We start from the raw sequence: 9180 nt of genomic DNA, 5'->3' as shown, positions 1-9180 counted from the left end.
CACACTATGCCACGGGGTGCCATTTCAACAACTTCAGACGAGGGCATTAAGTACAATTCTGGATGAGAGTCAGAGCATAACCAAATAAAAATAATAAAGAGAAGCTTGTAAGAGCAATTTGGAATGCTGTCCTGTGCTGAATTCATTTGCAGCTTAGCGGAGAGCCACCAATCACTTGTGATCAGTGCAGTACTCCACAGCACCTTATTTAATTGTAAAGTATTTCATACCCTAAGAAACATCAGTGTTCATTTGCTTTTCCTTTTTCGGTGATCATCTTAGCTGAATGCTGAGCAGTGAATCAGTGGGAGGGGAAGAAAATTCATGTTTCTAATTCGAGGAGAATAAAAATGGACTTCTTGTTGCTCCTCTCCCTTCCCCTTTGTAATTAATCTGGAATTATGCATTTCTTAGGATAATTTAAAAAAACAAATAAATAAAAGACCTGGAGGAAGGATAAAACCTCCATAACCCTTTAGTAAATCCTATTGCATAAAAAATGAATTCTGGCAGACACTGCATATGGGTACAAGCCAAAGCATCCTCCTGGCCAGCAGCAGGACTGCGGGGCAGAAGCAATTTCCTTTAACTTGCCTCCCAGAGAGATGAAGGAAGGACTACTGTACAGGTCCTCAAAGCACCCTATGCTTTGTGGAGGACTCAGCCTATCTAGGTTCACTGAAATAGCCCCTAACATGGCACTGACAAATTTAGCACTGTTTTCTGCATTTGGTAATTAAACAAATTACTCATTCTTGGTGGAGAAAATCCATAAGGTGTATGATGAAAGGGCTGCTTGGAGCTAGAATCCAGGTAGTTGCCGACTTTTCATGCTGCATTCCCTCTCTGTACCTCTTTGTTGGTGATAGATATGCCACTTAGCTGGCACTGGATGGAAGTGTGATGCAGAGATCTGTGTTGAGCTTGTCAGCTGGAGAGCAGATCGGTCAAGAGACTTAAGCATAGGGCTCGGAGGTAGATGCAGTGGTTGCTGTTTTGGTTATGCTAATGGATAACTTTGGGCTAGCTTCTTAACGTCTGTGTATCCTGCTTTCTTCTTCTGCAAAAGAAGAGTAATCTTACTGTTCACATATTTCAAAGTTTTCTCTGGTACCAGTCTGTGTAATACCTCAATACTAGCAAGGAAGGTGTTGGGAAACTGCTAATTTTTGTGAAGTAGTATGAACACTAAACAAGCCCAGTTCCCTCAACCTCTCTTCAGAGGAGAGGTGCTCCAGCCCTCTGATTTTCTTAGTGGCCCTCCTCTGAACCCACTCCAACAGGTTCTGTACTGGAGTTCCCTGGCCTGGACAGAACTCCAAGATAGTAGAGGCATGATTAAAGAACATTTATGTGTATTTGTCTCCTTTTTGGACTTATGCTGACTTGCTGCATCTGCAATACCCATCAATACAGAGATCCACAGCATAACACAGCATGTTGAGGTATTTCAGTTAATTTTGATCTGGCCATTGCTAATTGTCTCATATGTCCACTGCTTCTTACACCAGAAGGCATGGCAGATAATCACTCCCAATGTCACAGTGGCATTCATGGCTGTATATTAGGTACACATGCCATCATCCCATGCCATGCTGGAAAAGTCCTAGTCTATGTAGACATTGCTATTACAAATAAAATAAAATAAAATAAAATAAAATAAAATAAAATAAAATAAAATAAAATAAAATAAAATAAAATTCCAACTACAAAAAAACTGTCATTCAAAATCTATGTCCTATATTTGACTATACTTATTACTGTTCCATTTAACTTTTTAGTTCTACTGCATTCTTTTAAAGGATGGTGGGATAGGGGCTGCCTAAGACCAGCATGTTCTGGGTTTACCAAATGTTATACTTGTGACTTCATTTTGTTTTCTGTGACAGTTCTATCTCCTGTGGGCTTGCAATGCTAATGTTTCAAGTGTGGAAATAATATTGTTTCTGTGAGGGGGGAATATGCGAATCAATGCTATCCTGATGATGTGTGATGGGACAAACACTTATTGCCACTGAAATTCTGAGCATAAGAGGAAGGAGCTACTCAGATGAGCACTGTTTCCTCTCCATTCTGCCTTGTTTGTCTCTTTGCCTGCTTTACGATGCCCCACATTTTATTCGTCACCTTTGATTGTTTTCCTCTTATTGTATGTTCGCTAGAAGAGCAAAAAGCCTCTCTAAAACTGCTGGACTGAAAATGAAATATAGGATGGCTTCAGGCTATGTGTTTCTTTGCTGAGAAGCACTGTCATGATAATTGTTTCTACAAAAAGAAACTACTACTCTGGCAAAAAAAAAACAACAAAAAGGCAAAACAAAAACCAAAGACCCAAACACCCTCTGTTTGCTTGAACCTACCATAAACTATTTCTAGTAATTATAGAAGACAACTGCACAACAGCTTAATTTGACTTAATTGTCAATTTTTTTTAAAAGCTGCAATACAATAAAAATAGAAAATGAACTCAGTGCGCAGGTTCTGGAGATGTTAATATTCACTTTAGGAAAAATCTTTAAACCTTCAAGCAATGTGTTGGTTTAAAATTTACTTCAGTTTGTAGCATATGTGTATACATATATATATATATATATTTCTTGTTTTGTGATATGAAAGTGTGTAAATATGCAGAAGTGACTGAATGAAGCCTAATTTTTGCCTTTTGTTCTCAGTGGTAGTTTCCATTCTGTAAGAAATGTTTCACAGTGAAAGATTACGGAGGGAGAGAGAGATCATCTGCCAGCATTGTTACTTCATTAATAGCCACAGGGTTGGCTCTTATTTTTTTATTTTATTTTTCCAAAGTGACTAGAAATTCTGAACAGCTTTTTTTCCTTTTCTTTATTCCAAATTGATTTTAAGAAAATAGTGGTCTACTAGGTTTTGGGTTTTTTTTTTCTGAGCTACAGATTTATCCATTGTCGATTTAACTTTGAATAGATTAGTAGTCCCTTTTAAGTCAATTGAGCTTTAGTGAGTATTGCAGAAAATTAAGCCATCTGTACACACTACCAGTGAGATGATTTAATTACCCAATGTTCTGATATGGTAAGAGAACAATTTATATTAAGCCAATGTTTATTTATTTGAATGTGAGCTGAGGATTGTATGTAATACTACACAGATATTATAGAAGTTGATGTGATGACAGAATGAATTGATTTATACCATAAGTACCTAAAGGCTGTAAGTTTATGTACACAGTCTAAATATCAAGTAAGAAACTGCAAAGTATAAGAATTCAGACGTTTTATTCATCACCACATTTCCCACCTTTCTTCTCCTATATGAAGCATCTAGTCCCAGTTGCTGGGGATCTTTCCTGGTTGTGCGAGTCCCGCAGAGCTCATCTAGGTCTTGTCCCGGGGAAGGTATTGTAGATGGAGTGGGAGTGACTTAGGGCACAATGTAGCTAGTGACAGATTCCTACTAGAAGTTTTCCAATTAATACAGCTGGCTGCAGCTGTAGCCAGACATGAAAACAAAGAAAAGCATCTCATACAGTACTTCAACTCAGTGCTCTGGAGAATCCACTCCAAACCTTGTCTTTTGGCTCCGCACTTCATTAAAGAAGTCCAAGCTCAGGAAGGATAGGCATGTAAAGATGATTTAAAGCCATATTTGAACTTCCTTAGTCCTCGAACTGATGCACAATGAAGGCTGTTTTAGGTTGTCTTGCTTTGTCACAGTTAGTCACGATGAGATAATATTGCTCTCTTAATTTCTGTGATTGTTGCTGGCAGGATCATTGGTTCTCCAGTGTGGCTTTGTCGCAATGAGGGTTTGACTTGGTGCTTTAAAGTGATTCAGAAGTTGTCAATAGAAAAACAGGAATCAGCCTAGTTAATGAAGAAAAATGAACCCTATCTACAATATAGCGTGTACAAGCTGTCCATAGTGCATGTTTCCAATGAAAATGAGCATACACACAGGCGACCCTGGAAACAAATTGTCTGTTTCACATGACAGTCCTTAAAGATTGAATGTAATTAACTGTCAAATACACTGTCTTAAATACAGCTGTCTTGGTGGTCATATCACTGTCCTTCCTACCCTGGCCTCAGCATTACAAATGGTACAAACAGATGATGCTGTCCATAGGGAAAAATAAAATAGCTTAAGAGTAGATCCTTTGGCTGCTTTATTCCTGCAGTAAACTTCCTTTTTACCACAGAGCACATACTTATTGAATGTGTAGTTTGTTCTTTAACTGTAAACTCTCTGAGCAATTACAAGACTGAGAGATGAAAAACTAAAACCCAAATTGTCTAATGAAAATTGGTACTCCTTGAAGCATTCAGTCTAGATTTAACAATGATGCTTAGAAAGCCCTGGAAGAATTGTCTGTTGTGTTGACTGTTGTCTGTTGTGTCCTTTATGGTAAGTTCTGACATTGTGTTGAGATAAACATTTATTATTATTATCCTCTTTTGTAAGTCGAATTTACTTTTGGGGAGAGGAATCATTAAAATGTGGAACTAACTCTCTCATACTGTCCAAACAGCACTTGTAGCCTATGGTCCAGAACTTCGACATAATCATGACTATAGACTTTTCAGTAGAAGCAGTAGCTAACTACATAGTTTTCACATTGGTTAGAAAGGGGGGGAGATCAATTGATTTTTATGGTGCAGTATGAAACAACAGGAAAGTTCTAGGAAAAAAAAAATACAACAGGAGCTGACACACAGTCTAGCTTTTCAGAGTCAATTTTGGCTTCCTACCATTGGGGAAGATTTGCTAGCAACAGGAGCAGGACTGGATCTTTTAAATTATAACACTCCTAACCTGCCTATTTATTACCTGAAAACTTGCAAAATAAACTGATTTATCTAATATGTTCTCTGTGTGATGGAAAATCATGCAACCTGATTCATGAGAGATAACAGCAGATCTGCCTTTTATGTTCACCTAACTACTGAAATTCACTGATAGAGGGGAGAAATTCATACAGACTTGATCTGTAGACTAGATCAGGGACTGTGAATGGAGATTCCACATTATGGGAATGTTTTACAATATTCCTAAAGCAGATGTAAATTTTTTTTTGTTCAAATGATAAGTGTTTAAAGGCATCCAAGAATGGCATAAGTGTTACAGAAGTTAGATGATAAGGACTTAGATTTGTTGAGACCATGAAGATACTCAGTCAACCACTGGAAAATGTACTTGCCAACCACACTGTCAGGTCTTTGACCATGGATTAAACTTAACCAGTTTTAAGTCAATATACAGGTTAAAAAGGCATGAAAAAAATTAAACACCTTGGTGAAAATTTCTTTGAGATAGTCCAAACTTTGAGCATTTTCCTCAAATCCATGTTAACTGAATTCTAGCTAGTAACACGAACTCTGATTTTTGTCTAAACTGAATGCACCACAGTGAAGAAATGAAATCATTAGTATTTCCAATACATCCTCACGTGCATACAGATTAAAAAATGATTGTGAACTTTTTCAAGGCTCATTAAAGACTACATACAGATTTTCTTAAAAGTTATTGTCAGTTATTATATATGACCTGAGTTGGTTTGATGTCAGTAGCTGGGATGTTCCAGTTACCACACAAACAAAACACTGTAAACATGGATCCAAAATTGCTTCATTGTTTCTGAAGATTAATTTACATGCTAATTTGCACATTCTTATCCTTTTCTTCCCTATTATACCTGTCTTTCAAAAAATCTTACTGTGTGTAAGTGGCTCCCCTAACCTAAATATTCATTTCTTTTCCCTGTACATTGACATTGCCTCTGGCTAAGACACAAATGCATAAAACAAATGACTGTGTAGGCTGGAGAGAAGAATCCTTTGGCTTTCTTGTTTAGAGATTCTTTTTCCCCTTGACATTTTTTTTTTATTTAACATGGGAGTTGCAAGCGCACACTAAGAGAAAAGCAAGACCCCAACCGTAGCAAATATTATTCCCTCTTTAATTTCTTACCATGTTTCACTTATATCTGTCCAGAAAACTGGACAGATTGACCCAGAGTCACAGCTGGACTAAATCACTGTTGCTCTGCAATCTTCAGCAGCAATTATAGTTGTTGCTCTCTTTGGCAGAACTGGCTTATCACGGCTGAGGATGCGACCCCACTCTCTTATGGACAAATTACTTCAAGATGTTCAGAACTGTACCCTGCCAGTGAGTCAGCACAGTGGGAAGCATCTTGGGCATAGTGTATCTGTGTCTTTTCATTTGTGCTATTTGAAACATCTTTTCATTCTCCTCAAGTGATTCTCTCTCTAGAGTAATTGTGCATGATGTAGATAGTATAACTGTGATCGAATAAGGCATTATATAGGCAGAAATGGAATGCAGATAGAGTAAATTTTTTGACACATCAATGTGTGGTTATATTCTCCTGTCATGGTATATCATTCTTGTTTAAGTACTTCAAGGTACTTCAGGGTGCTACTTTAGTTCTTGACTCCAGAAGTTATTTTGATGTTTACACTGAAGTTTTGGATTTCTGCCTGTAGTCTCCTAACTCTTATGGTTTTGTTGTTTGGTTGGTTTTTTTTCTTCAACAGAATACCTCGAAGTAGTAAGCTCCAATCTAAATTCTTCTAGACTTAAGAAAATGTCAGTGTATTTATTATGCCTGTTTACTTTTTCCTAACTTCTTTTATGTTATGTGAAACTTGGCATGATGTGCTTAAAACAGTACATCAGAAAGAACTATTAAAAAAACAAACAAACAAAAACTTGTGAGTTGTGGATCACTGTTAGTACCTCACTCAGCATCCTCTAGAAAGCAAACTGCAAGCTACTGTGTGTTATTGTACTACTAAGAGAATGTAAAGAGCTCAGTTCTTAAAAAAACATGCAGAGAGGTAATCCACTAATAAAAGATAGTGTTTAGACCAAATACATATGTGCCAGAGATATGCCCACAATAAGGAAAGCTCTGTAGTTTTCACATTACTTTCTGTACCATAGGTTTTATGCCAGGATATCTTACATTAATTCAATTATTAATTAATTAATTCAAACGTGGTTAATATTGAACAATTAGTGTATCTTCAAAAATGTCTTAAGCATCCGGGTTGGATTTGAGCTTATTTCACAGTGGGTGCCCTCATGACCCAATTGCTTTTGTTTATGTTCCTCCCATTTACAGTCTTCCTCAAATATTCGGTGCCTTATTCTCATGATTGCGGTACTGATGTATTGAGTTCTTTCATGTTAATATTGGATGGCTACTCATTGTTTTTGTATGCTGCAGTTATGAAAGCACACTGACACACTGTGATCAACAGTAAATGAACTCTCTGACCTGTAATGACAATCCATTTTCAGGAATCCCATGTAAATTTTTTAATGGAATCACTTGAGATGGCTCGAAACAAAAACCTAATAAGTTCAAAACTCCACAACACTGAAAAAATTTTTCTAACAAATTTTCCATTTCTTTTCCACCTATTCCAGTAACAGCTTGTAAAAATGCGAGGCCAATGAACAGTATATTTGTTTTCTGAACACCAGATTTTTAATTGAGGTTTTCTGAATTACTATTTTTAGGCATTAATTTTAGGATATTTGTCCTATACTCAGCAGATCCCTGTTTGTGATTTCATCTCACGCGACTCATGTCAGTATTCTACACTTTGTAAGATCTTCTGAGAGCTCCCAAAGATTGAAATAAGAGAGAATCTTCCAGATGTAAGAATGTATGAGTGAGAAAGAAGTTTCTCTTTGGAGTTTTTAGGAATGTATTAATCAGTCTGCAAAGGTGTAACACGTATCAGTGTTCTCTAAGGAAATAAATATTATTTTCCCAAACTATGAGCATTAGGAGTACAACATTTAAGCTGGTGAATACTAACAAACTGTGATATATGTTAAACTCTGGAAGTAGTGCTTTGATGATGGCTTTAACACATACATTATAACAAGTACTGGCAAAGTGATGACATCGTGATGTTGGTCACAGTAAAGGGAGGATATGTGGTCTTCTGTTCCAGGCAGAGGAGGACATCCTAGAAGAGCTTGATTTCAACTTTGGCTCAATCAGTCTTTTTATGTGACCACAGGCAACGTTTTGTATGGCGGTTACTTCATTTTTTTTTTGTCCATGTATCTTCTGTTTCATTTGTATTATGAACTCAGTAAGAAGAAAGTGTCTTTCTCTGTGTTGCACAAAGAAGAAACTTTGAAAACAACCACGTAACACAACAGTTTATTGATTTTAAGAGGCTGACTCAATTCAGTGAGTAGCATTATGAACTCTGAAGGGCATGTACTTTATGAAGCTGTGTGTGGTCTGAAATCTTATGCAGAGACAGATTGAAATCCTGATATTTTAATGAAGCTTTAGGTATGAGGAATAATACACTGTCATATTAATTGTCAGTAGTGAGTTATTTTGCCAATTTGCAAGTTTTCATAACACTGTAAACAAAAATTAAAAAGCCCTACCCTTGGAAGACTTTGAAAAATAATCAAATCACACAGAAAATCCATGTATTTGAGAATAGTCTAAATAGAAGAGTTGCAATATTATCACAATAATTTCAAAGCAAAAGGATAAAGCTAGAAAGCCAAGTATTTCATAATGAATGCAGCATATAGCTTTTAAACAGGGCTAACATATGGACCACTAATGTGAATGTGAATGCAAATTAGATACTTTTGATTGCTTGAAATAAAGTCAGCAGAATCCAAGCTTCAAAAAGCAAATTGTGTGGATTTAACTACCTGAGTGCCACAGAAAGAATACCGTTCCTACAATATTTCCATATGAAACAAGGTAATGAAGCTAATTAAGCTAATTCTAAGGCAAGCTGCCCTACATAACTTGAAGATGAATTGTCTGTATTCTCTGGCTTTTTTTTTGCTTTTTTTTTTTTCTGTTGTTGATGATGATGGTGGGTTGTTTTTTTTGTTTGTTTTTTTTTGTTTGTTTGTTTTTGTTTAGTTTTATTTACCTGAGTTTCTCAACCTTGGTTTGTTTAACCTTTTGAGCCTACTGTCTGCTGATTTTATTACCCAGGAGTACAAGTAGGTTGCTTTTGAGAAGAAGCAGCAAAACTGATGCTGACTGGAACAAGCTATCATTGAACTCCTCAGCTGACAAACTATGAGGCAAATTCAGCATGTAGTACAGTAGGGCTTCTAATATGTTAGAAATATTAGATAGATGAAGATGGAAAATCAGAATTATTGAAATGATGACTG

This window comes from Coturnix japonica, chromosome 2 (genome assembly GCF_001577835.2).
Source record: "Coturnix japonica isolate 7356 chromosome 2, Coturnix japonica 2.1, whole genome shotgun sequence".
Lineage (NCBI taxonomy): Eukaryota > Metazoa > Chordata > Aves > Galliformes > Phasianidae > Coturnix > Coturnix japonica.
Note: the sequence above shows the minus strand (reverse complement) of the source record.